Below are 26,180 nucleotides of genomic sequence, written 5' to 3' on the forward strand. Positions count from 1 at the left end.
CGTGCAAGGGGGCTTTGTGACAGGGCTGGGAGAAAGGGGAGTGGGTATAGGAAAAGAGAGCTAGATTTATTGACATTAATTCCAAATAATCAGTTTTCTGCTGAAGGCAGCACCACTGGTCTCAAATTTCCCTGCCTCGGAGTCACTTCTTGAGTCCCTTGTCTGCTCCGTGGCCAAGAAAGCACACCTGCATTAACTCTGCTGCACGTAATTTATTGAGCCACTTTTACCACAATGCTTTTTTTTTGTTCCCCATCACTTCCAAAACAAGAGTAAAACCCCCAGCATGGCCATCCTACAGGTTGGTTTTTAATCAGCATTGCACTGTGCAAACAAGGCAGGTGCTGCTCTGTGGTACAGCAGTCCCTGTCTGCATTGTGACTGTCTTTGAAGGTTGGTCTCTGGGAAATTCCCAGATTTTTCTAGGAAATAAAATCATACTTTTGTGAAAGAAAGTTAAAGACAGAAAGGCACCACATGGTCTCAGCTTTCCTACCCCAAACCAGACAATCGGGCACTGAGTACCAAAAGCATATTGCAAATTCCCACCTGAGGTGTCTGCAGCATCTCACAGGGACCTTGAAATTTCCTTGGAGAAGGCAAGTTGTGTCTCAAGGGAAGAAATGCAGCCCGTGGTGAACTCTAATAATACACCTGACAGTGCAGAACTATTGCAGCATGAGCAAGGGTGAAACTGAGAGTGATTCACCCCTTCTGAACCTGCTCAGAGATCCTGGGGGTCTGGTATCACCAGCTGAACTTCTCTTTCTTTATGGAGCTCTGTGTTTTGTTGTACAGCCAGGTCCATCAGCTGGAGCTCTTGCAGCACAGTTTCATCATCATCTTGCTTGAAAGGCCTTTTGAGAACTTCTGTTTTCTTAGGAACTTTCAAATGGTTGTTTTAAAATTTATCCATGAATTAGTGGAGGTGATAAAGAAGTTCCAAGGTGCTGCATCTGAGCTTTGGAAATTGCAGACATGAGGAACTGGGAGCCCCTAGCAGTGCCTAAAGGGGGCTTATATCAAAAAGGGACATTGACTTTTGCATGGGCAGACAGTGATAGCACAAGGGGAAATGGTTTTAAATTAAAATAGGAGATATTTAGGTGGGTTGTTAGAAAGAAATTCTTGACTGTGAGGGTGGGGAGGCCCTGGCACAGGGTACCCAGAGAAGTGTCCAAGGCCAGGTTGGATGGGGCTTGGAGCACCCTGGGATAGTGGAAGGTGACCCTGCCTGTGGCAGGGGTGGAACTGAGTGAAATTTAAGGTTCACTCAAACCATTTCATGTTTCCATTAAGTTATTGCAATGTGGTTTTGTTCACACATTGACTTCAAATGAAATTATTTGTTCTCTGCTTGAAATTTCTATTGTAATTTTATTTTTTTTAAGTCATCCTGAACAAAAAGAAGAAGACTTATTCTGAAACTTTGGTATTTGTTGTATAATTTTCCTTTCTTCTTTCTGGAATACAAAGTGGATTTTATTCACATCTCACTTCAATTCTGTGGATATCTGGCAATTTATGGGGAATGAAACCCAGAGCTATTGAATTTCAGTGCATTTTAAATATCTGTCAGCATCAGCTTCTGCTCTTTCCTACAGGCGTACATGGTGCTGTGTCTCCACGGGCAGCTTGCAACAGGAGAACTCACCACACCTGAAACCTTCTTGATAAGGAAAGACAAATGTTGATGGGCTTGGTTCCTTTCCTCTTTTCTGCTTATTCTCTGCTTTTTGGAGCTTTCTGCTATCCTCATTTTTAGGCAAACATGCCTTACCCTATTTCTGTCACTCACATTTCCTTCCCTCTGTGCCGCTCACCTCCTTGTGAAGTCTTAAAGATCTCTTTTGCTGCATCTCACTGCTCATTAGGATATTTAGGCATCTTCCAGCTGCTCCATCTGAGGTTTTTAATTGGAACAAGGATGCCTGAGGGTGAAAAGAGGAAAAGAGAAGATGAGGGAGCAAGTAAGGTGTGGGTAGGGTAGAATACAGATTTTTCACAGCTGGGAGAGGAAGGAGCTTTCCTGCAAGCAAGCAAGAGGAAGGGAAAGAGAGGAGGGAGCCAGGTGAGAGTCAGTGAAGGGAGTTCAAGAAACCCTGATCAGTTAATGTTTGTAAAGTGCTGCTGAGGTGGCAAAGTCATCTGCATATGCAAATCTACTAATGGGTGTTTTGTGGAGTGTCCTGGTCCATGAATGCCGGGTGACTAATCACAGCTGACTTCTCAATAGCAAGGGCTGGTGGGAGCGTAATATAAAAATTAGGCAGCGAGGCGGGTTAGGCTCTCCCTCTTTCCTGGAGCAGAGAGGGATTTTACTTTGAGGAATTTGTAGAAGATTCCAAGTTTGAGTGGAGTGAGCCCTTCCCCCAGCAGAAGGACCCCCCTGGCTGACCCTGGCCCGGTGCAGAGAAGGTTGGTGAAAGTTCCTCTCTCATTTCTGTAACGTTTTATAGCAATATCAGATGGAATAACAAAGAAAAATAGCATTGCAAGAGCCCTCAGACAAGCCTGTCTTGTGGCACGTGTCTTACTTCAGGTGGTGTAAAAATCTCATCCCACGTGGTTTGTGTGAATTGGATATGGAGACTGGGAGAAAGCAGCAGGTGATGGGACTATTTTTGTGTTCTCACACTCACACCACCCCCACAGTCTGTGTGAGCTGCTCTTTCATGTGTCCAGTATCCAGAATTGGCATGATAATAGCAGTGATGGCCAGGGAGAGAGAGATTATTGCTAGAAGGAGCCTGTTTGGTCATTTTTAGAACTAGAGTTTGTGTGTGGTGGGGTATTGGAGCAGAAATTCAAAGCTGGTGCTGGTGTTGGAGGGAGGAATGGAGTTACTCCTTGCTGGCATGGTCTTCATGGTCATGGTGAAAGGTCTCTCAGAAGGGACCTGACAATCAACAGCTGTAGCAGCTTTTGTTCTCCCTGTGTCTCTGGGAAGCTCATGGGCCTAAGGTATTCTGAAATTATTTGGTGTAGGTGAGTGTGAGGCATTTTTTTGGTTATCTGCCTTTTTTCTGGAAATGAATATAGCCTCTGTTTGTGTTAGTGCTTTAATGCAGGTGGTGACCCTTCTGGAAAACCTCAGTGCCTCCTGTCTGGTGTCTGAGAAGTGTCTTCAAAAAGTCCTGGTGCTCTCTTCTCTCTCCTGCACCCATACCCTGGTTTATCTACTCTCGGTGTAACTGTAATTACAAGTGGTATTGCTCAAGAGCAAATCAATCTCCTTTTTTAAACACAGGCAGGACAGAGAATCACTTCGTGTTTTAAAAGAGAAACCAGAGTTGAAACTTGCATGCTAGCAGGGCAGTTAGGAGCCATGCTGACCTTCACCTGCTGCTTTCATGTTTAAAGCACAGGAATGATGTGCAGCTTCGTCAGCACTTCAGTGGCAACGAGGGGAGACAAAACCCCAACCTTTGCTCCTGTCTGGGACTTTCTGTTCAGGCTTTCTTCACGCCTGTGATGCCAGCAGCACTGCTTCCTTGTCTGATGCCAGGGAGTGTGAAAGGAAAGATGTGTGTTTGGGATATCCTGGTGATTGAGGTTCTCTTCCCGCCCCCTGAAGAAAACTTGGTTCTCCAGGGAAAATCCTCAATATGTCAAAGCAAAGCAATGAACTGTTGATAATATAGTTTTCAGAAGGGATGGGGCAGAGCTTTTTTCTTTTGGGGTGTGTAAAGGTGAAAGACTGACATGGGTTTTAGGGAGTGGAGAGAGAGAATAAATATTCCTTTTTGGAAATAGCAGATGCAGGACTCTTGAGTGATGACCAGGACAAGGATATTGGGAGCCTCCTTGCTAGGGAACAGCCCTCAGGTCTCTGTGTCCACTGGCAAAGAAGGGCATGTGAGGAGTCCCAAAAGGCTGAGCTATCCTGCCATGGCAGAAAGGCCTTCCCCTGCTGTAGGTCCTGCTCAGCAAATAAAGAGCATCTGCAGAGAAACACTGGTGTCCTGCTAATCTGCTCACTGCACAGGGGAACCCTCAGCTGCGAGCCTGACAAATAAACATCAGCTGAACAATCTTCATTCTATTTGGCTGTGAGATAAAACTGGGAAGTGTCCAGGGCTTTACTCTGTCTGTGGTGTAGTGGAAACGCTCACGGATGGCTTTGTCCCCTTGAAGTGCTGATGTCGTAAAATGCGACGTAAAATACTCTTCTGTTATACAGTGACACAAGGCTCTGTGGGTTTAGCAGGAGTGTTTTGAACTTTATTTTTCCAAGGCACAAAAATAATAATACAAGACCCCTATTCTAGCTACTATTGATGGGCAGGTCACTGGATTAGCTCTTGTTCCTATGGCTGATATCCAAGCCTGAGAGAGTAATTTTCAATTGCTGTGCCTTCTCCTGTTATTGTCTTTGAAAGCCACTGTTTCCTTTTCCCTCCATACCAAAGATAAAATAGTGCAAGGACAAAACCAAGGATGCTGGGCTGGTGGGAAACAGGGAACATTTGGGCACTGATGCCCAAACACGAACATTCAGATGAGTTGGGGTGCAGGAGCTTAACCTAAGCAATCTATCAGAGAAACCTTTGGGATGGGCTGGCTGCTGGAAAAATGAGTTGCTGCAGGTAGACCTTGTAGTGGCACCTCTGGTGTCCCACAGGTTGCCTGCCCTACATACTCTGACCTACATAGCGAGAGCTGAACCAGGTTTTACACAGAACACACTTCGCCCTGTCGTGTGGGGAAACAGATTCCTCACCAAGTTCTGTTTGTCTGGAAAACCTGAAGTGTTTGTGTTCTGTTTGTTGTCAGTTGCTTCTGTGGCTTCCTGGAGCTGAAATCTACCTGGCTCCTGACCTCCAGCAGATCTTTTAGGACTTTCCTAGCAGGGGCTTAACTGAGATATTTGAATATCATGTGTTTACAAACATGTGCTGAAAAATGTGCAGCTTATTCACGCTGACCATCCCCCTGTCCTTTCTCCCACTCTTTTATATGGAAGCAAAATATTGCAAAAATAGCAAAATGTGTGGGATTTGACTTGGAAGATGGTTTTGGATGCTGTGCTTGGGAACAACACCTTGAGACTTGTATTTTTCCTGCCATCTTCTAGAAAATTATTCTTACCTCAAAATATGTATTTATTAACAGAAATACTCCTCCTGATTAAATTCTAAAATGGAAATAAATGTCACCGGAGTTTCTCCACATCAAAGTGTTCACACAGTTATTTTTAACCGTTGCTTTACATATTTATGCTATTTTGGAGGAAATACTATTTTAATTGAGTATGAGTTTGAGGTTTTTTTTTTCTTTTGGGGAGGGCTGTTTTACAGGAATGATTCAGGATTTTTTTTTTTTCTTTTAACCTTTTTAATGTTTAATTACATGAAAATGGAGGGAGGAATATATTAAAGCAGAAGAGGCAAATCTATAAACTTCTTGCAGGTTTCCTCACTGTCTTAATAGAGACCAGGATTTAATCTCAAGTTTAAGTGTTGTGGGTTTTGTTGTATCCTCACAGATTCTTCTCTATGTTTAAAACCAGTTATTGAAACTTCTCTTGGATCTGTATATTCTTCCTTTCTTCTTGTCATATATCACTGAGGGAAGAAGGGAGCAGAATTATTTTGGAGCAGAATTTTAAGGCTTAAAAAAATTAGATGCACACCAGTAGTCTGCAGCTTGTTTGTTTGTTTGTTTGTTTGTTTTCCCTCCAGTATTTTACAGGGAAATATCCCTGGAATGCATTTTTCCCTGAAAAATATAATTTAACCTAAGTTAAACTTCTTTTGTAGAATCTGTAAGGGATCCCAGGAGCTGATCATTGTCTGTCTGTACTGCCAACAATCTTGCTCAGCCCAGACCTGCAGTTTCGCTTATTTCAGGTTATTTGCATGGTCTACCTTATAACTCCTTCTATTTCAATTACACAGGACAGCAAAAATTTAATGTCTTTCAGCACAATTGGGCTGGTGCAGAATAAGTAAAATAATACCAGTAATCGCTGCCTGTTAAACTAGGATTACTTGGATGAATTTTTTTTTTTTTTTCCAGTGAATTTCACGTACTTATTCTGGATTCAGCATTAGCAGGGTCTGAAGTTGGCCTCTACTTGGGTTTTAAAGGATGATGCAGCCTCAGGCCTCTTTCAAAAATCTGCTGCAGGATCAGGGCTGTTTGATTTTGCAGTAGGAACTCTTTGGTTTTTTTTTAATTTGATATTCATAGATGGATTCCTGGGACCCACAAGCCAAGCTGAGAGAAAAATGTCCAGGCAAACTTCAGGAACTTGGAACATATTTTAACAGCTCCTGGATATGAATGTTCAGCTGCTCATCAGTAATTTTGCAGGACTTAGGACCCACAATAGCTTTAACTATTTGCTTCTCTAATTAGTTATTTCCTAAACCACTTCTGGTGTGCCATCTTGTATGTTTGGCTATTTTTTAATATCTGGCTGTATTGCATGGACAGCTCCTGTGTAATGTGCTGTCTGTCCTAATCTTCAGACACAATCTGTGTAGTGGGGCACAAAAGGAAATGCTGCCTCATCTTCGCTTCCACAATGATAAAGCTTTTTGACCTTCTTAGTATTTAACTTGTCTTTTCCCTCAGATGTTTTTAGTGTGAAAGCTAATTTTTTCTGGGAGAGAAAAAGGAGGGAGGGAATCTTGGAATTAAAACCAACCCCCCCATCTAAAGCCATGTACCAAATGCTAAAACAAAAACGAATTAATTGCTTTAAGATAAAATTGGTCTTTGACTGAAAACACGTTTATCATACAGTGCTTAAGTCACAGAGCATCATTTATTGATGGGAAGTGATGAAAGACAAGGTTAGTCAGTGCAGTCTTGATCATGAAATTGCAATTTTATTAATGGATGCAGATCCTTATTATTGTTTTCCAGAATATGAAAAAGAGGCGGGGTATCTGTGGCTGTGAGTGATGGATAGCTCACTACGCTTTCATTTAATTTGCTTAATTTCAGTAGGATGTGTACAGCAAAATTCAGTGTTTACAGGTATGTGAGCCTCCTAGCTTTGTACCTGGAGAACAATAATAAATTTATTGGCAATTCCTCTTTGGGAAAGGTAAAAGAAAAGTGTATCAACAATGGCATAAAAATGCCAGTAACTTGAAAAAGCACAGGCATTTTGTGACTTCTGAGCTACAAAATAACACCATCTCTAAACCCTTAAGTCCCAAGGCATAATATTAAAAAAGGGGATTTGACTAACGGGAACTGAAAAAAAAAAAAAAAAATTCTTCCTCTGCCACATATTGGACCAGAAGCAAATGCTGAAGAGGGAGCTCATCATTATTCTCTCTTCTAAAAGAAGAGAAAATTGAAGGACAGCAGCCTTGATCTTATTGAGAAGAAGATTGAAACGAAAGACAAGGTTGCTTGTTCTCGCTTCAGAAGGGTCTGAAAGCTAAATTGCAAAATCAATTTACTGTGGTTACTGTAACAATTAAACTGACGTGATGAAAAGATGGAAGAGGAGGATGGCTCAGAGCATCCACCCCCACAAAATATCTGTGTGCGCAGGTGGCAAGTGTTGGAGCTGCCAAGGGTAGAGCTGCCACGACTGCCTTTCCTCTGATGTGACAGGCGGCCATCTCCTCCCCTTTTCTGTCTCCTCCCAAGGTCTGCGCTGCTTTCCCTGCTCACATTTCCCTCCTGTGGTGATTTTTGGGGCATTTTACCCCGTTGTTCTGATTTTTGGGTGTCACTCACTTCGGCAGCCATCTCCTCTCCTTTTGCCATCTCCTCTCCTTTTGCCATCTCCTCTCCTTTTGCCATCTCCTCTCCTTTTGCCATCTCCTCCTGCGGTCCATGCTGGTTTATCTGCTCGGCTTCCCCTCCTCTGGCAATCTTTGGGGTTTTAACCCCCAATTCTGTTTTTTCTTGGGTGTCCCTTGAACAGGCATCTGCCTCCTCCTGTTTTCCACCTCCTCCTGAGGTCCGTGCTGCTTTCCCTGCTCAGATATATATCCCTCTTGTGGCAATTTGTGGGGGTTTTCAACCCTAGCTCTGTTTTCTCAGGCGTCCCCACAAACAGGCAGCTATCTCCTCCCCAGGTCAGTTTTCCCTGCTCAGATTTCCCCCTTGTGGGGGTTTCCATCCCCTAATCCTGTTCTTTTGGGTGTCCCTCAGAGCCGAGCATCCTCCCTGTCCCAGGCTGCCATCCTGCTGGTGTTTGCTGCCCACCAGCAGGTGACTGCTCTCCCATTTATATTAATTGAACATGCTGTATTCTGCACACACCGCTGATTACCCTCATTTATTTCGGCTCCTAAAGACCCGAGGATTTCTGTTGCTTCGCCCTCCCCGCATTGTTTTACTCATTTGGCTCCAATTAGCCTCGGCTAATGAAAATACATTATGCCGAACCTCTCGTTACCCCGTTGCAGTTTCTAATGACATAATTTGTGAGTTTTGAGCCTTCTCGAGTGGAGACATTAGGAGTTGCGTTACAGTTTCTTCGGCGGAGTGGAGAAATATTAATTGCAGGCATCTGGGCTCCTTCCTTTAAAGAAGGCTGGTGATTTTTACTTAACTAATAAATGTTGACATGATCAGGGAGCTATCAGCACCATATGTTGGCCTTTTGTGAGATGCAGATCTTATCCCTGCCCGGCTGGGTAAGGAAATGCTTCAGTGTTAGCACCATGTCTTGGTATATTTTTAAAGCATCACTCAGCACAGGCAGATTGCTGTGAGAGGAGAGATGAAACCTATCTTTAAAGAGCAGGTGGGCCGTTTCCCCAGCCATCCAGGTGAGGTTATCTTTAATGATGAACAGATGCCAAGAGCTGCGTGTGCTGCCGTGCTTATCTCGCGTGGTATTTGCGGAGCCCCCTTTTTGTTAGCGGAGCTTTGCCCTGGGGACTCCGAGGGAGAGGGTGGAAGGGAGCCAGAGCGAGCAGCCAGCCGTCTGTTCCTGTGGGGTGCGCTCATCTCCTCTCCCTCCCTTCTCCTTTCGGGAATGCCGCGTGCAAACATCGGGCCCTGAGGAGGCTGCTGCAATTAATGAGATTTGAGGGTCGAACCTGAAGGAGAGGCGTGCTCCTGCCCTTCACGCAGGGACTGATGCCGCTCTCCTGCCTCACCATGCCACCGAGTTAATTCGGGGGGAAAAAAAAAACGTGTCAAGATTGGGAGGAAAAAAAAAAAAAAGTGAGGGCTGTGAGGCATACTGCCAAAAGGCAGTGATAATACTTCATTGTGTCTAGTCCAAGCTGGGTTTTGACAGAGCACGCTTCAGGCCTGAAACCTCTGCACATCCTGTTCCTTCCTTACCTGTTGGCTGTCTCGACAAGGAAGCTCCACAAAATGTCCCCCCATCTGTCTCTATTCTTTGGAGGAGTTTCTTTGGCCTGGTCTCTGAATTTTTCTGAAAACTTTTCATGGCCTTGTTTCTGAGAGAAAGGGGGCCGTGATCCGGGGGCAGCTGGGTGGATAAGGCCGCCGTACCTCAGGGATGCTTTTCCGCTGTCGGTCTTCAAAACGTGTAGAAAAAGAGGTTGTTTAGCGCGTAAGTAGCTGTGAAAAAAGAAGGGGGAAGGTATGGGGAGGCATTATAAGCTGTGGCATGATTTGAGTGGCTGCCTGGTAGCGTTCCACATAGACCTCTTTGTCTGGGGCAGCAGTTGGCTGCCTGACAAGGACTGGGAGGATCAATTCTTCTCCATCCATCACTCTCTCCTCGGCGTGGGCCGGCGAGGAGGATCGGGTTCCCCCAGCTCGAGGTGTTCCGTTTCCCCATTAATGGGGTCAGTGGGGCCTCCCCTGCCCCACGGGTGTGGGGAGGCTGTGTGGGGTGGCCGTGGCTGGCTGGGTCCCCTCCAGCTGAGCACGGGCTTGGTGGCAGCGCCTCGTCCTTACCCTGAGGAGCTGCAGCTGGCACAGCTTCCAGGGGGACGAGGACTTCTGGGAAGGACAAGCGCTCCTGCTGGAGCAACAGCCAGGATCACGAGGTGTCACCTTGTTGTCACGACCCTTGGTTTCAGGCGTTTGTGTTGTCTTGCCGAAATTTTCACCCCGGGTTTTATGGAACAGAGCAGTCCACACTTCGCTCCTGGCTCCCTTTCAATCCCTGTGCATGCTCAGAAGAGGTGAGCTGGGCTGCTGCTGTTTTTATCCTTCTTTTGGTTTGGCACAGGCAAAAGGGAGAATTATTTAGGAAACCCATTGTCAGGTTGCACTCCGAAAGCAGCACTCAAAATGTGTTTACTTGATTTGTTGGTTAATATATTTATGAAATAAAATAGTGCCCCCTCCAGTAGCTTGTCCCATTTTAGCATTAACTGCAGGTACTTCCTCCACACAAATCAGCAATCCAGGCAGATGCAAGCCTACAGTGTCCTGGAGGCAGCAAAATAATGTTTTTCAGTGAGTGAGAAATAAGGGTTGGAGTTGGGACTGTTCCCTAACCAGCCATGTGGCATGTGTCATCTTCCCAAAAAGAGCTGCCAGAGAGAGTTGTGTGACATAGAAGTACATTTTTTATCTCAAGAAGCTTTTAGGAGGAAGAGCCTTGCTCTGATGGGCAAATTGTGTTTTCCTGAGGGTGAGAAGATGGAGGGACATTGCTCACCCCTTCTGGGCGGATGGTTTGAAGAGTAACAACAAATGTTATGGTCTTTTGTGACGATTGGGGTTGTCCCTGGCCGAGGTGGATCGGTGTCTCTTAGCAGAGGTCTTGGTGGCCTTTGTGAAGGTGGGGATGTGCCGGGGTGGGTCTCAGTGCCAGCTCTGCCTTCGGAGCTGGGGGGACTTTTTGCTTTGCTGGCTCTTCTGGTGGATTTGCAGAGCAGGGAGAGGCTGGAGCCACGTGAGGCAGAAAAGGAGAAGGAGTCTGAGGTGCCACCAGAGGAGATTTGGCACGTGGAGGGGGCAGGGAGCCAGAAGGGCTTGTTCTCCTCTGCTGGCAGGGTGACTCTGAGCACTTGAAGCGAGGAAAATCTACTTGAAAAATGAATTTTTAGATGAGAAGTGTCATTTAAGTAAGAAAGCAGAACGTGACTGCTCTTCTCTATTAAGATGTGACATGGAGACATACAAACACACTTTGTGGTGTCCAGAGCACCATGACCCAGTTTCTCCTTGATTACCTTACCTTCCCTGCTCCTTTTTTCTCTCTTTTTTTTTTCTTTTTTTTTTTTTTTTAAATTTTGGAGACATAGTGCTAGAATACAAAATGTGAACAGAAATCGTTGGGCAGTCTTCGGTTAAGGAGAGTTTTATCCTTTAAATAAATCCACCCTGCCACAGAGTTGAAAGCTAAGTGGGGCAAGAGGAAAAGAGCCCCTGAGAGGACAGGCTTATTGATCCCATAATGAATAGTCGTGTGTTAATCTTGCTGAGGCAGCGTCTCAAGACTTATGGCGTTTGGCTGGAAGAAAAGATGTGTGTGTGTGTGTGTAAATTCATGTTTCCATGAAGTGTTCCAGCCATGTTTTGATGTGCTGGCTGAAATATTATGGCCAGGCTAAATCAAAGCTGGCTGCTTTGGTTTGCCTGTTCAAATCCTGCCTCCACCTGTTGTTGAGGACAGCAGGAGATTGTTGTGAGGGACCTGTGATTCCCTGTAACAACGGGAGGGTGTGAACCACGACTGTGGTAGCACTGAATAAGGTGGCTAAAGAGACATTTTAAAATGTTGAACCTGAATAAAAGGCTTAGCCGGCAGCAGAAGCCATCACTGGTGCACCCTGGCACATTTTGGTGACAGCCTGTGTGTGCACCTGGGCCGAAACCTGATCTCTGTGCGGTGTCCCTTGGGAAAGCTGCTGATCCCAACTGCAAAACTAAGGTTGTGTCCTCTCTGCTGTTCATTAAGGGTGCTGGCAAGATCTTGCCTTTATTAATTAACCAAACCCATGCCTACTGTAAGTGGAGGTAAATCCAGTAATTTTGTGAAGTTGTTTTGTTTATTCAAGCTTAAAATCTGGCCTAGTGGCCTTTATTTGGATGGGGATTGAGTAATGTCACCTACAAGTTCAAGGGCAAAGGCCCTGGGGTCATCTCCTTGTTTAGATGTTGCATTACCCCTCCCTGTTTTTAATTGAGGTTTGCTCTTTCTGGGCCCACTTTACAGTCTTAAATGCAGGAATAAAAAAGTTTTGAAGAGTTTATTTTTCAGAGGTTCAGTGTCACTGCTCTTGCTGGATTGATAATCTTAATGGGTTATGTTTGGAATGGTTCCAAATTCTAATTTTGGAAATTGAATTGTTTTAGTGATTAAACAAAGTAACTGAGGGCATCACCCTATTAAATAAGATATTTCATGCATATGATTAATTGTAATCTCAATATAAATCGTTTTGATTTAGAGATTAATGTTGATTCTTTGCTTCAAATTTAGTGTCCATTTGTTTTCTTAATTAAAATTAAAGGTAGAAGACAGATAGCAGAAGAACCTCTTCAGGATGTTGATGTTCACTTTGTTAAATAGAACATTTTTCATTAGGGGGCTCAGAAGTAATAGGCTTGGTATAACTATATTAACCCTCAGACAATAGTGGATAGATTGTATGGGTTTTCTATTGCTGGCTAAGCTTGTCATGCTTTAGATCACTTAAAAAATATTGGTAGCTGATCTTCTGGCTTGAATGCAGTCCCTTTCAAAATTAAAAGGTAGCCTTTGAAAAATAGCTTCCTGCTTTTTAGAGAGGAAATTTCTCCACCACTCTACTTGAAGAGAGTGTATTTAAAAGTATATCATGTTCCCAAGTCAAAATAAGAGTGTGTGGGGGTAGAGGCAAAGTCTCCTGTTCCCCATCACACAAAGCATCTATGCCTGGTCCTGCTTCAAATGGATCCAGCGTCGAATCAGCTTTTATAAATGGTGATCTTTTCATTGCTCAGCTGTAAAACTAAATCCAGTGGAGTGTGTTAATGCACCGTGTTATCTCTGGACATGAAAGCCAGGAACAGCACAAGGGCAGTATTGACACAACCCTTGTGTTTCCAATATATGCTGAGCAAAATGAACATGAAATGCTTTATAATACGTAGGGAAGCCATAGAAAGGGTTTGTTGTGTTCATGCAGTAGAAAGGTACCAACATTAAAAGCTTTTTAGTGCAAGGATGTTGGGCCTTTGGGGAAAATTAATATCTCTGATAAAGCTCCAAAGCTGCTTTACGTTGGTGGGGTATGTTATGATCCAACATGATGATCTCAATTCGTCTTAATAAGAATGCAAATTATTGCCACAGCAAAGCAGCATTGAAGATCATTGGAGGTCAAATAATGACAGCAAATCCCCCCACGTCACCACTCTGGTGCCTGATTGTGGTTTACAGAAGCAGCATCTCGTGCTTGATTTCTAGGAGATCTTGAGATCTTATCATTTATCAAACTACACGGATTTTATCAAACTACAAAGGCAGAGGAAACTTGAAAAAAAAGTAATGCACCAGAGAGCCATCAAGTGCACTAAAGTCATCTGTGATGGATGTCTGACTGATCTGATCCTTGGCTGCTGCTTGGTTTTCTGTGCTGTTCCTTCCCAAGATGTGTTTTCCTGTGTTTTTTGATGCAAATGAAAGCTTCTCTGCCCTTTAATGTGTAGACCAATTGCCCTACAGCGAGGTAGAAATCGTCTGGCTCATGTCTCCAGCCTCTTTCATTGAGCCAAAGTCCTCTCCTCGCACGACTACGTCGGATCAGATGGTGTTAGGCCATTTTCAGTTGTAAGCTTTTGGAGTTGGGCTCTACGAGATACAGCTCTAATGAAGTAGCTTTCTCCCCCCCAACAAAATGGAAAATTGATTCAACGTGAAGACTGTAGGTACCATTTCAACAACAGTCATTTAAAATGTAGCATTTATTACACTGTGAATGGTTCAAAACTTCAAATGCAGTGAGTACTGCTAAGCATTCTGAAAACATGAACTCAATTTAGTATTTCCTAGTCTACTTCTCCTGTGAAAACTGATTTAAGCCAGGGCTAATATAGGGAAATCCTCCATCAGCCTCATTTTCCAAAGAGTTTGTTTAAAATTTAAGGAGGATTTTCAGAAATCTTCCTGTAATTTTGTAATATCAACACAACAGTGTACCCACACAACCCGTCAGTGAGATACAAGATTAAAAGCAGCTTCTGCTGTCTCAAAATGTGATCTCTCACATGTCCTGTAGGACCAGCTTGTTTTCAAGATCTGTTACTGGTTGCACTGTATCTCCCAGCCCTGTTTAAAATTTCCTTCTTTTCCAGATGTGCCCGTTCTCTGTGTTTGTGAGGCGAGCAGGGTTTGGGCTCTGTGTCCTTGTCAGTTGTGCAAACACAGCTGGATTGGAGAGGACAGCTCAACGTTGTTCCCTGTCTGCTGTTTGGTTTCCCAGAGAAGTCAAAGATAACGATAGGGGAATGCTGCCCTAATTTAGGTTTCATTGGAGCCAACCTCCCACTTTGTAGCCACTGCACACAGAGCTGCGCGCTCCCACTGATCCTAGCAGTGTGCAATTCCCTAATTATCCCCTATCAATGGAGAACTTCCCATGGAGATCAAGGAGGCGCTGAAGAACTGCAGAGAAGTACCTGTCTATTTATCCTTTCAAAGACCTTCTAAGGGAGGAAAAGCAAGCCCTTGGGATGCTCTCCCATTAGTTACCCCAGGAGGATGGGGGGCACTTCCCCTCTTGGTGAACTCCTTGGCACGAGGGAGTAAATGCATCATCTCTTTAGGAACAAAGTCTTGCTTTCCTTTGTTTCCTCTTGTTATACGTGAACCAATTTGTTCCTGATGCGTTTTGTCCCTTTCTAGTTAGCTTTGTGTCTTGTCTTTAATGCACTGTGATTAATGTTGGTTCTTTTGTATTCCTCAGCCATGTAAACTTGTTTTTGACATATGATTTATGTTTCTTTCTGTTTTCAAGTGCCTCTTTCTGGCACAGCCGTGATGGTCTTGCTATGCATTCTGTTCCTCTCTATCAGAAGAAAAGCTGTTTTGCTTAAAATAATTATGTATGTATATACACATGCCTTTTTTTTTTTTTTTTGGACTGCTTTAATCCACAGTGTTATTTATTACTCCCATATGTCAAATCCTCAATTGCTTCTCTTCTATTCTCCTGTTAGTCAGGACTGGAGCAGAAATAACTCCCCTCTAGTACTTTCACTAATTTTTTTTTTTTTGGTAACTCAAGATGGTTAGGGGAGTTTATCCAGAGATAATCCCATTAAATTCCAAGTGGTCAGTGTGCCTCTGTACTGCTTTATCAACATCCTTAGATGAAGTTCTCTGCCCTATGCATCAGTGGCTTCTTTTCTGGACTGCTTTAGGTCTGGTGATAGTAAACGGTGACATCACCCTTGGGGTTTTATTTTTCCTTTTTTTGTCTTTTTTCCTCATTTCACATTGAATTACACTTGGAATTTCATGTAATAAATTCGTGTGCTCTTCCTACAGAGTGAGTGATGCTCAGCTGTAGAGTTTACCCAGGAAAATCTCTTGGTTGCTCTATAGACATCCAAGTGAATTTCCCTGAGTGTCAGGCTGCTGCTCCTTCTGATAGACTCTCTTACAGCTCCTTATCACTTCTCCAGATTTCAGCCCCCTGGGCCAGATCGTTGCTTTTGGAACACTCGAATTCTGTTATCCTCTGCTACTCAGTCTGCCTCCAGATCTCTCCCACCTGATAGGCAAGCTGATGCCTTCCCCCCTGCTCCTCTTATCTCTGCTCAGAGACACTTTCTTCGTGGGATAACATCCCCGAGTTGGAGGAGCCAGAGATGCCTTGCTGGTGCCATCTGCACAGCTACAGAGAGGCATCTGTCCCTGTCACTGCCAGCCCACGGGTTTTGTGCCTGGGCTCCAGCCTGGCCCCCTCCCAGCCCCATCAGTCACAGGTGAGAGGGGACTTGGTGCCCTCCAGCTCCTCCCAAAATCAGCGACCTGCTCTGAAAGAAATGGGCGAGGGGAGGGGAAAAACATCAAACAAAAGCTTGCTTTTAAACGTGGCTTCTGTTCCGTATCAAAATTTGGAAATGGAGGTGGTTTTACGTTAACGCGGTGGAATTAGAAAAGGCTTATCAATCAGAATGTTAAATCATAAAGGAAATTAAACTCTTTTAGACTGCCTTGCCGTGGAGTGCGTGATCACTGCAGGGGATAGTGCTTAACCTGAAACCCTTCCTGATGCTGCTTTCCTTGCGTGGGTGGGAGATCACCTAGAGTAGGAAAGCAGGTTATTTCAATCAATTAAGCACAGTATATTTACTTTATATATATGCATATATATTTTATTCCCTATGTCACTGCTTATTAAACTAAAATCCATCATCGTAGTTTTTCAATGACTTCTAATTTAACCTTTTGCTCTACATAAATATTCAGTTCTCCTTATAGCAATCAGAAGAAAGCCTGGTGAACCTAATAATGCAAAATTTAATACAAAATATGTGCAGGAGATAATTGGTGAAATGACCTTTCTTTTGTGGCAGCAACTTCATACTCCTGATTCAGAATTATTCCCCTGCCTTCTACCTCTTTAGGCTTGTTGTTTCGAATAATGACATCTCTCAACTGGCAGACAGCAGATCTGAAGGAAGGAATTTTCAGGAGGTGAGTTATACCCCACGGACACACTTCTGCCTGGGGTGGAAAAGTCTGAGAGCCTGTCAGCAAATGCACCTGGGCTGCTGTGAGCACTCTTGGAACTGCCCAGGCTGGCATTTCACCCTGAGCGTGCCCCAGGACACTGTCTAAACATTTTTTTTGGCTTTTAAATATTTGTAATGAGAGGGACCTGAAGGTGCCTATGGTGTTTCAAGGGTTGCCAGGTGCTGCTCGAAATCCAGGTTTTTCAGGGCTGTCAGCGAAGTAACCATGACAAGGAGTTAAACCCCAAGTGTGGAGCCTCTTGCATGGGCACAGTCTGTGGATCAGGCGGCGGGCATCGACTGTGTGAGCTGGGAGACGTGAAGCATGTCTGGAGGTGGCTTCCAGGAACCAAAACTTGGGGCTTTAGCCTTTCATGGGAGTCCTTCTTCACAGGAGCCATCTCTTGCCAGCTGCTTTGTCATACAGTTGTGCTCAGCCCCAGAGGAGCATTATGTGAGGGAAGGCATGTTAATTTACACTATTTAAAGTACTTTGGAGCTGAGAATTGTTTGTTTTTCCTTCGTGAGGCGTTGCTCATTGAAGGAAACCATCCATTTCCATGCAAATATGTGGTGGAAGTGTTTCTCCTTGATTTGGTCTAACATATGTGAAATTATGGGAACTGACAGAGACAGTATCTCAATTTTCTGTTCCTCAGCAGCTCTGAGCAGCCCTTGTTGCAGGAGCAGTCACTGACCATGCCACAAAAGCCATGTGCCCTAGAGAAAGGTTTGAAGCCGTGCATCACTTTGGTAAAGACTGACCTTCAGAGCATAGCTTTTAAACCATGCAGTGTCCTGTGCAGAAAAATGGTGTGTGCCTTCTGTCTCCATGGAAAAGAAATGGGGGGAGGTCCTATGGCACAACAGTTGAGTGATTTCTACCTCACTTACTTTATTTTAATAAATTGTATCTGTCTAGACTGAGATCTATTTTACTTCCCACAGTGTTTGGGATCTTTAAAGCTGTATTCCATATGATTTTCCCAGTGAGAAATTTTTGTCATTAGGAGCCCAAACAGATTTGGAAGCGTGTGATGAACATGAAACTGGCGGCGTGGCCTTGGAATATGAATTTTGCTTGCCATTTACCCTTGACTTCTGAACAGAGAGAGGCTAGAGGTATTTGCTTGTGGGTGATTAATTTTCCAGGAGACTGTTAGCAGATTCTTGCTATGCTTCAAGACAAATGAAGTTTCCATAATATGTGTAATTCCCATGAAAATATGTATTAACTACCCATAGATTAACAGCAGGGGAGAAATAAATGGGAAAAAAACCCAACAAACGTTCACCACAAAGATTTTTATGCAAAATTGCCCAGAGGAAAAGGAGCTGGGGGTGCTGGTGGCCAAGAAGGCCAAGGGCACCAGCCCTGGATCAGGAATAGGGTGGCCAGCAAGACCAGGGCAGTGGTTGTCACCTGTGTTGAGCGCTGATGAGGCCACACCTCAAATCCTGTGTCCATTTCTGGGCCCCTCACAGCAACTGGCATTGAGGGGCTGGAGTGTGTCCAAGGAAGGATCTTGGAGGTATTTTCCTACCTAATTTTTTTCTGATACATTTTTTGAGGTCAGCTCTTTGATAAGAGACAAATATTTGTGGAGGCAGGGAAGGGTGAAAGCCCACTGTTGGGAATTGTTTAGGAGGGACTTTTTTCAAACATCATTTATTTCAGAGGGTTGTTGGTACCCATAACGAACACGTGGGGGAAGGACTCTGGGTTATTTCACAGACAAAAAATGGAGAACTGAATGGCTCAGGTGAGCAGGCAGGATCCTTACGTCATGACTGGTGGCTGTCTCATAACCCGAATTTGCAAGTTGTGTTTCCTGTCTCGTGTTCTCCACTGTGCTGCGTCCCCTCAGCAAAGCACTTTGCAGGAATGTGAAAACTTTGACCACTTTTGTCCAGGATTGAATGAGACTGGTGAATGTGGAGTGATGCCAAATAGCAACTGGTTTGTAGCCATGCACCAGGGGCTTCAGCAGCACCTCCCTCTGCTGATAGAACAGTGATCTGACCTGGCTGGCTGGGGGCAGGAGGAAAATTATTTTAAAGTTGCTTCCATGCACATTTGTTCTGTTGAAATGATGTTGTACCCATTGTTTCTTCCCCCCTCCACATCCCCAAGGTGCCATTTACTAAAGGGAAGAATATTTTGCTGTAGTATTTGTAGTTGTTCTTGGCATTTCTTTGCTAGGAAGACGTGTGGCTGGAAAGTTTAAGGTTACTGCTATAAAAATGTCATCCTTTATTAAAAAAAAATAAATAAAGTGATACATGGCTATATGATAATGAAGCACTTTGATTAAAAGCATCCAGCAGCCTGTGATGTATGGAGCTAGCTGGAAGACCATTGGAGTGTAATTAATTATTAGCTGTTCTTTATGAGGTCTGGTTGCTCCTCGCAGGATTGATTTTGAACGGTGACAGAGAAGCAGGCTCTTGTTTGGAATGCTGCACAGTGAATATCTGGATGCTGGCAGGATCAGGTGTGTGATGGGTGATGGAGCACAGAGCCTTTCACCTGCAGCCACTTGCTCAGGCTGAAGTCATGTGGGTTTGTTATCTTCTTTTCTTCTGTTAGAGCTGGGATTAAATGCTCAGGAGACGCAGTTTCGTGTTCAAACTCAGATGTTTATTAGTTCTTATCTATGTTACTGTCTCACAAGTTGTGAGCTCTAGCCAACAAGATAGAAAGTGGCTCTGTCTCTAACTCTTCCCAAGGTCTTTTATGCACGAATTATCCAATAATGAGATGACACCTATATTATTTTTACTTTTAACCCGATAACAAACCGTCCGTGGTCCACAATGAGGATTTTTCTACCCAATTACAAAAGATCACCCAAACCCATGAAGAAGAAGGTGAAAGAAGAACTCAGCCTACATCCTAAATCCTCCATCTTGCTTTATATATATTACTATATACTAAAACCTTAAACCCTAAGTTTTCCACCATGTGATATCACACTCCTCTATCCAAACCCCACACCCACAATCCCAGTGCTGTCACTCAATTTTGGAAACCTTTTCCACGGCCTCAGGTCAAATGCAGAGTTTGCTTGAGGGTCAGTGCCTGTCAGCACAGAAAGCCTGAAATTCTCAGTGCCCAGGGTTCCAGCAAAGTCAGAGAAGTTGTTGAGGCCACGGAGCTGCTGCTGATGGACTTGTTGGGAGCCAGCACAGCTCCTGCATGGTGGGTGTGGAGCTCTTGTCCTAAAAGTTGTGGTGGAGCACAGCTGCACTCTGCTTGGGCTCTCAGTTTTGCCTCAGGGGCTGGACAGACACTTTGCCACAAGGTTTTTGAGCTGATCTCTGTGACACCTCCTCTGCTCTGGGGTTAATTGAGGAGTGAACATAATTTACCCCCTTTTATGACAGCTATTTTTGCTTTAAATTGAGCTCTTCAGAGGGGAATAGTCATAATTCACTGAAAGAGACTTGTTAGAAGCTGATCATCTGAGAAGTTGTCAGTACTACAAAGGATTTTTGTAATCATTCATTCAATGATTTGAGTTAAGGAAACTGAAGTGAAATAATAAAAAATGCTTCCGCTTATTCTTCCCTCTACAATGCAAAAATCTTTGTTTCCTGTTAATGTTTCTCTCTGTGAAGAGTAAAACATTTTAGGCTACCACTACACCTGGAAGCATCAAAAACAATTTAATACCGTTTTTGCATAGATTAAACACTCACAAGAAGGTTTGTCTTGCTGTGGTTGTTGGGCTAATTTGGCCGCCTGAACTCTTGGGATAAAGAGCTTGAGATATTTCCAAGATCTTGTTTCAAGTGCAGATGAGAAACTTGTTGGTTTTATTATTACAATATGAATTCATTGAAAGTCATCAAAGGATTTTTCAGGTGTACTTTTCTGAATGGAACTTGAAGAAAACTATCTGGTGCTAGAAATGTACATATCCCGCTGCTGAATTTTATGAAAAACAAAAAATAAAAAAACCCCACAGCAACAGAACAGCCCCAACCCTAAAAGCATTTAGTGATAATTTGAGAAGCAAACAGAAAAACTTGGTGAATTGGTGTGGATCCTGGGAAGCATGAGACAATCCATGCTGAGTGTAAGGTTATCCCAAGAAGAAAGATGTTAAATTTGGAAATGTTAAAACTCTGTCCCAGCACTTTGTGCCCTTATTCTAGGGTAAAACTTTAGTAAAAAAATTTTACTTTTTACTAATAACTGCTCTGGTTACATCAAAACAAAATAATAGAGCAACTAGGCTTAAACCTTGCCCTGTTCCTTTTGAATTAGGAATTTTGTATTAGAACAGTTTTCTTGAAGGGTCATGTTTGCTGGAGCAATCGAGAGAATCATGGGTGCTGCTTACCCAACCAGTCCTTTGCACAACAAATAATGGAGAGCAGTGGATGGCAGTCAGGGTTGGGATATTTAATTTTTTTTTTTCCTTTTTCTGGAGACATCTATTTGGGGCAGCTGCAAGGAAAAGAGTCCGGGGAGGAGCAAGGCAAGAGTGGCTGGGAATATTTTTTATTAAATACGTGAAGGAATGGAAGGCCAAGCCCCAACTGCCTGCAAGGCTCCAGCCTGCACTGATGATGTGAGAGTGAGGGGAAGTTCTCAGGATTATGTTAAAACAGCCCAGGGCTGCAGCTCTGCGTGTGGCTTTCCTGGATGTGGTCAGGAGTTCCCAGTCCTCGAGCTCAAACCTGGAAGCACTTGGGCTCCAGATCTCCGCCAGTGGTTCCTGTAGGTGCAGCCTTGGGGAGGGATGATGTTGGGAGGTGAGGATTTCTTCTCCTCCCTCTGGATGGGAAGGGGATCTGTGCTTGGAGGGGGGTCTCTTCCTTACTATTCAACTGGGAGGTGAACAGGATCCAGCTATGGTCATACTCAATGTCTTTTCTTCCTGAATTGTCTTTCTTTCTTTTTTTTTTTTTTTTTTAGTGCAGTCCCACTGCCACTTACTCCGTAGCTTATTTCATATATGAAATTAATAGTTTATAAATTACATTTGTGGTCAACTTTTGCTTATACGTCATAAAGAGAAATAACCTATAATTATTATGGTCCCCTAGTAAATGCACTGTTATTACCTAGTTATTTTGGCCATATGGATTACACCATATTTAAGGTCCCAGTTCAATAAAAGTACATCTGGTTCCTGTGCTGCAAAAACCTATTAAAGATTGGAGGAAACCATGCAAATAGATTTATATGGTCTTTTGTTGCATTTTACAGTGTTTAATTGGCCTTTCTATTGAGAGTAACCATGACAAACTTGAAATCCTGGGAGTAGCTACTCTAAGCAATATTCCTGCAGTTACTACAGAGTTAATATCTGCCATTCTCCTGCTAGGACATGTTTTAAGGGTCTCACTCATTAGAGTCTCCCCCACTTCCTTTGGGGGAATATCCCACAGGCTCATAGATCTCCATGTCAGGAAGTCTTTGACCACAATTTATGTAACTGCATATGTTTCATATGGATTTCTCCTCGGCCTATGAAAAATATGACACAGGGCTTCAGCAGGGATTAAAAAAGAAAAAAAAAAAAAAGGACTTGAACATGAATGGCATTAGGAACACTTTCTATACGGTCTGTAAAACTGGTTCATTAAACAAAGCTGGAAATGGGCTGCAGGGATGTTTTTGGGTGAGGGATTCCACAGCTGCAATTAGCAGCATTTCAGCTCATGGAAACAAGTTTACCGGGAACGAAGTAATGGCTGAAATATTTTTGCTTCCTCTCCACTGACAGGCTCCTAGCCAAGCAAACTCTGTAGTGCTACCACAGATTGCTGATGTTCTTGTGCTTCAGACAACCATCACCTGCAGATCTCAGAGTTCGCCCCTCTGTTTTAATCTACACATTCCCCCGCCTAAAGAACTTTTAAAGTACTTAGCACATCTAAATTTGTTGTGCATATTTACAGCAAATTTAAGACTTACTCCTGGTTTAGGTCGGGATAAGGAGTGCTTGTCGCCTTCCAGGAGTGTTTAGGCTTAGGTGAATTCCATAATGCCTGTGAAATTGTGTGTGGTCTTCTATCAGCTGTGAAGTCCAAGCCCAGAACCAGCACTTCTGTGCTATAGATGGCAGAGAAGGCTGATGTTCCTTGGGCTTTAATCTGCTGCTGGAAGTTTCTTTGAAAAATTACTGCAACTTTTTGCCTTGGTTCTTTTCTTCCCCTCCTTCCTCCTGAGTAAATCTTTAATGAGGATCTGAGTAATTTAGTGTATCTCTGTTTCTGAAGAGAGAGGGCAAAAGTTTTGCTTTCCTTATTAAGATATTTGTCTAAGATGGTTCTGGATCATTTTCTTGTTGGCATGATGACGACTTTTTTAGCTTTAGGCTTGTGCTCTCAGCTGTTATTAAAGTGTGAAGTGATAAACTCCTTTTATCTGAAAACATGCTGGAGACTTAATCACAAAACATAGCCAGATAACATTAATTTCTGCTAACCCGTTTTAAGGAGTGAAAGTTGAAACTTTTTATGATATTCTTCGTCTTTCTGTAAGGAAAAATAACTTTGGAGGAAACTTTGTCTGCTAATCCATGCAGGAATTAAAATTGCAGTGCATGAAGGATACCTGGCATACCAGAGCTGAGTTTCTTTGCAGTCAGCTTACTTAATATGGGGGCAAAATAGGATTGATGTCTACAGGACTCACTGGATCTCTCTTTGGGACCATGCATTTCCTTGGGGCTGCCTCCCAAGGGCATATGGGCTATGCTGTACCCTCAGGGGGATAAAAACCCTTTTCTTTTTTCCCCCCCAAAAACAAAACTTCAGACCAGATATATCCAGCCTTTGGTTGTGCTAGGGCCCAAAGCGTAGCTTCTGTGTGCAGAGGGCTGTGACACACTTTTGGCCTGAAAACACATTTATTTTATTATTAAATATCTGGAGGTTGTTTTGTTTTGTTTTATTTTGTTTTCTGTTTTGTTTTGTATTGTTGGGGAGGTAGTGAACAGAGACTGGTTTTGCTGTGTGAGGGCACATTCCACTTGGAGCTACAGAGTGCTGTGAGTGGGAAAGGGGCAAGAGAGGATCCACAGAGACTTAAAGAAAGTGTGGGGGAAAGTTTTGTAGGAAATCCGTCTTCCTAGGAAGACAGATAGAGCAGAGGGCTCCAGCAGCAGGTTGCCCAAAATCCATGCTGCCCAAAATCCAGGTTTGAGTGAAGGGCTGTGAGGAAGGGAAAGGAGCAGGAGAGGGAGCTCCCACCTGGGAATGATGCCACCAGGAGCAGCTGATCCCCGCCAGGGGAGGGGAAGGGGCAGCATCCAACATCTGCCACGTTCCCGGTTTCAGTGCCTGCCCCAAGCTGCCCTTCGTGGGAACACAGCAATGCTCCCTCCCCTCCCTCCCCTCTGTGTGGTGTCTTGGCTGGGATGATGAGAAATGACGATACTGGACCAAAAGAAACCCCAACCAAACATGTTATTTGGCTAAAATGTAAATAAAGGTCTCGCAAAACCAATGACCTATTTCCTGCCCTCTGGCACCCCAGATATGTCTGGAACTAAATGTTTGAATTTGAATGGTTTTGAAAATCAAACCCTTGATTTGGGTGAAAGAAGTGGGTAATAAAAAAAAAGTAGAATAAAATTCCCCATTAAAATGAGTAAAATTTGTCTTTGTGGCAGTGCTGTCATTGTCTTTACATTCAAAACAACAACTTCGAAGCATCCAACTTCAGCTGAAGTCTGTTGAGCTTCTTAGAGTCACCTTCTCTTTCATGCCCAAGAAATGAAATTAATTCTAGGGGTTTTTTAAATTTTTTTTTTTTTTTTTTTTTTTTTTTTTTTTTTTTTTTTTTTTTTTTTTTTTTTTTTTTTTTTTACTTTGTGTGAAATGCACAGATATGCTTGACAGACTAGAACAGAAAAAAAAGATCCTTAGGAAGGCAATATGCTCAGGGTCAGAACATCTGTCTTTAATGTAAATTGGGCCATCTTCAGGCATTTTCTCATGTGCTCTGTTTGCACGGTTTTGTTCACTGTTGTCACATGGGCTGCCTTTATAAAAGGTACAATGGTAGATAATGATCTATTAAGTATTTTCATACACACATCTGCCTTGTATGGAATTCTACTGGCACAGGAAAACGTCTCATGGCTTGTAAGGGTGCAGGTTCACCAGATTGCTGCTCCTGAGAACTGCTTGAGCATCTCTTCAGCAGCTCTCACAAGCAGTGTTTGCTCAGCTTTGCAGCTGTGTCAGCCTCACACGTGCACCCTCCCGGGCTGCTGCTGTAGTTTTCACTCTTTTCAGGAGAATGTTTAATTTAAGATGCTAAGAAATGAAGTAGAGTAAAATGTAAAAATGAAATAAACCCTGAGCAGATGTAAGGAAACAGAAGTCTGGTTCAGCAATTCTGGGTTTGGAGTCCAGGAGCTACAAGAGATTCTTGAATTTCTGTTTATCTTTTGAGTAGGTTTCTAGCACAGTTCCAGATCATGTTTTTCAGATTTTTCCCTGGAAACAACACAATCAAGAGAAATGAAAAAGAAAAGAAATTGCATTTTCAATTGAGTGCAGGATCCAAATTCATCTTCCTTTCATATTTGAAAACAACAGAGAAGTTTGCTGAGATGTTGCTTTGTCACGCTTGGTTCTTCTTCCTGATCTCTGCACAAAGGGATGTAGCTGGGACCTCTCAAAATCGTGAATATAAAACGTGTCTGGTTTTTCCCCTGTGATTTCTTTTCTTTTCTTGCAACATTCATTTTATATTCACGCCTCTCCTTTCTTGTGATTGTGTTCTAGCAAGCTACTTGCATTTTTCCTTATTTCTATCTGACTTTTACTTAAGAGACAAACCAAAATTACATATGGGCGGCTATTTTTTGAGGGTTCCGTCCCAAGTTTTCCTTCTTGTGGTTCTGGTAGGAAATATTTTACTTTTCCTTGTGCATTAACACTAAAAAGTACAGAGGGCTGATATTATTTGAACACAGGATTTTCTGTGAAGAGAATTCAGCTTGGCTTTCAAATTCAGAACTCACATGCAAGTCTCACAGGGAGAAATCTATACTCCAGCATCTTCAGCCTCTGCTCTGGACTTGTGTGGTGTCTGGTTATGGGAGAGCATTAAATCTTTGTGCGACCATCTTGTCTTTATTTTTTCTTCCCATGTGTGAGGTGGGGATTTTGTGTGTGGTTAGTTTTTTAGGTTTAGTGGTTTTTTTGTTTGTTTGGGTTTTTTTTTGTATGTGTGCATTTTAAATTCAAGTTTAGATTTTTGTAACAGTAGGTGGTTTATTCCCTTCCACTCTTCCTACCTAGGTGATAGCTTTGGAAGCTTTTTCTGAATTGAAATTCGGCACAGATATCTTCATCCAGAGCAAATTTGAAACAAATATGCTTCTAAAACGTGCTCATGTTTTCAGGCAGACGTTCCAATACAGTGTGATCTACTTACCTGGTCAGTAAGTGACCTAAAATGTCACATTCTAGACGAGTGGATTTTTCCTGAAGTTGTTCACATCAGGTGATGTTTTCATTCTGGGTGATCGTGTGGAATCTTTAAAATGAGAGCTCACGTTGGTGAATATGTGCTGGTTGTGCCAGGTGAGGGTTATCTCTCTTTACAGCTGATGTCAGGA

At 43.3% G+C, this 26,180-nt stretch overlaps 1 long non-coding RNA gene across 1 annotated transcript in view; it reads left to right on the forward strand.

Annotated features, from left to right (window-relative positions):
• The first annotated feature begins 1,949 nt into the window (after positions 1-1,949).
• The window catches only part of LOC136304049 (uncharacterized), a 110,367-nt gene continuing 86,136 nt past the window's right edge, over positions 1,950-26,180 (forward strand). Inside the window, exon 1 of the long non-coding RNA XR_010724349.1 lies at positions 1,950-2,418. This is a non-coding gene — a long non-coding RNA (uncharacterized lncRNA). The remainder of the gene's footprint in view (positions 2,419-26,180) is intronic.

Source organism: Chamaea fasciata, unplaced genomic scaffold (genome assembly GCF_029207755.1).
Source record: "Chamaea fasciata isolate MVZ Bird 193981 ecotype frontalis unplaced genomic scaffold, bChaFas1.0.hap1 SCAF_2, whole genome shotgun sequence".
Classification (NCBI taxonomy): domain Eukaryota; kingdom Metazoa; phylum Chordata; class Aves; order Passeriformes; family Sylviidae; genus Chamaea; species Chamaea fasciata.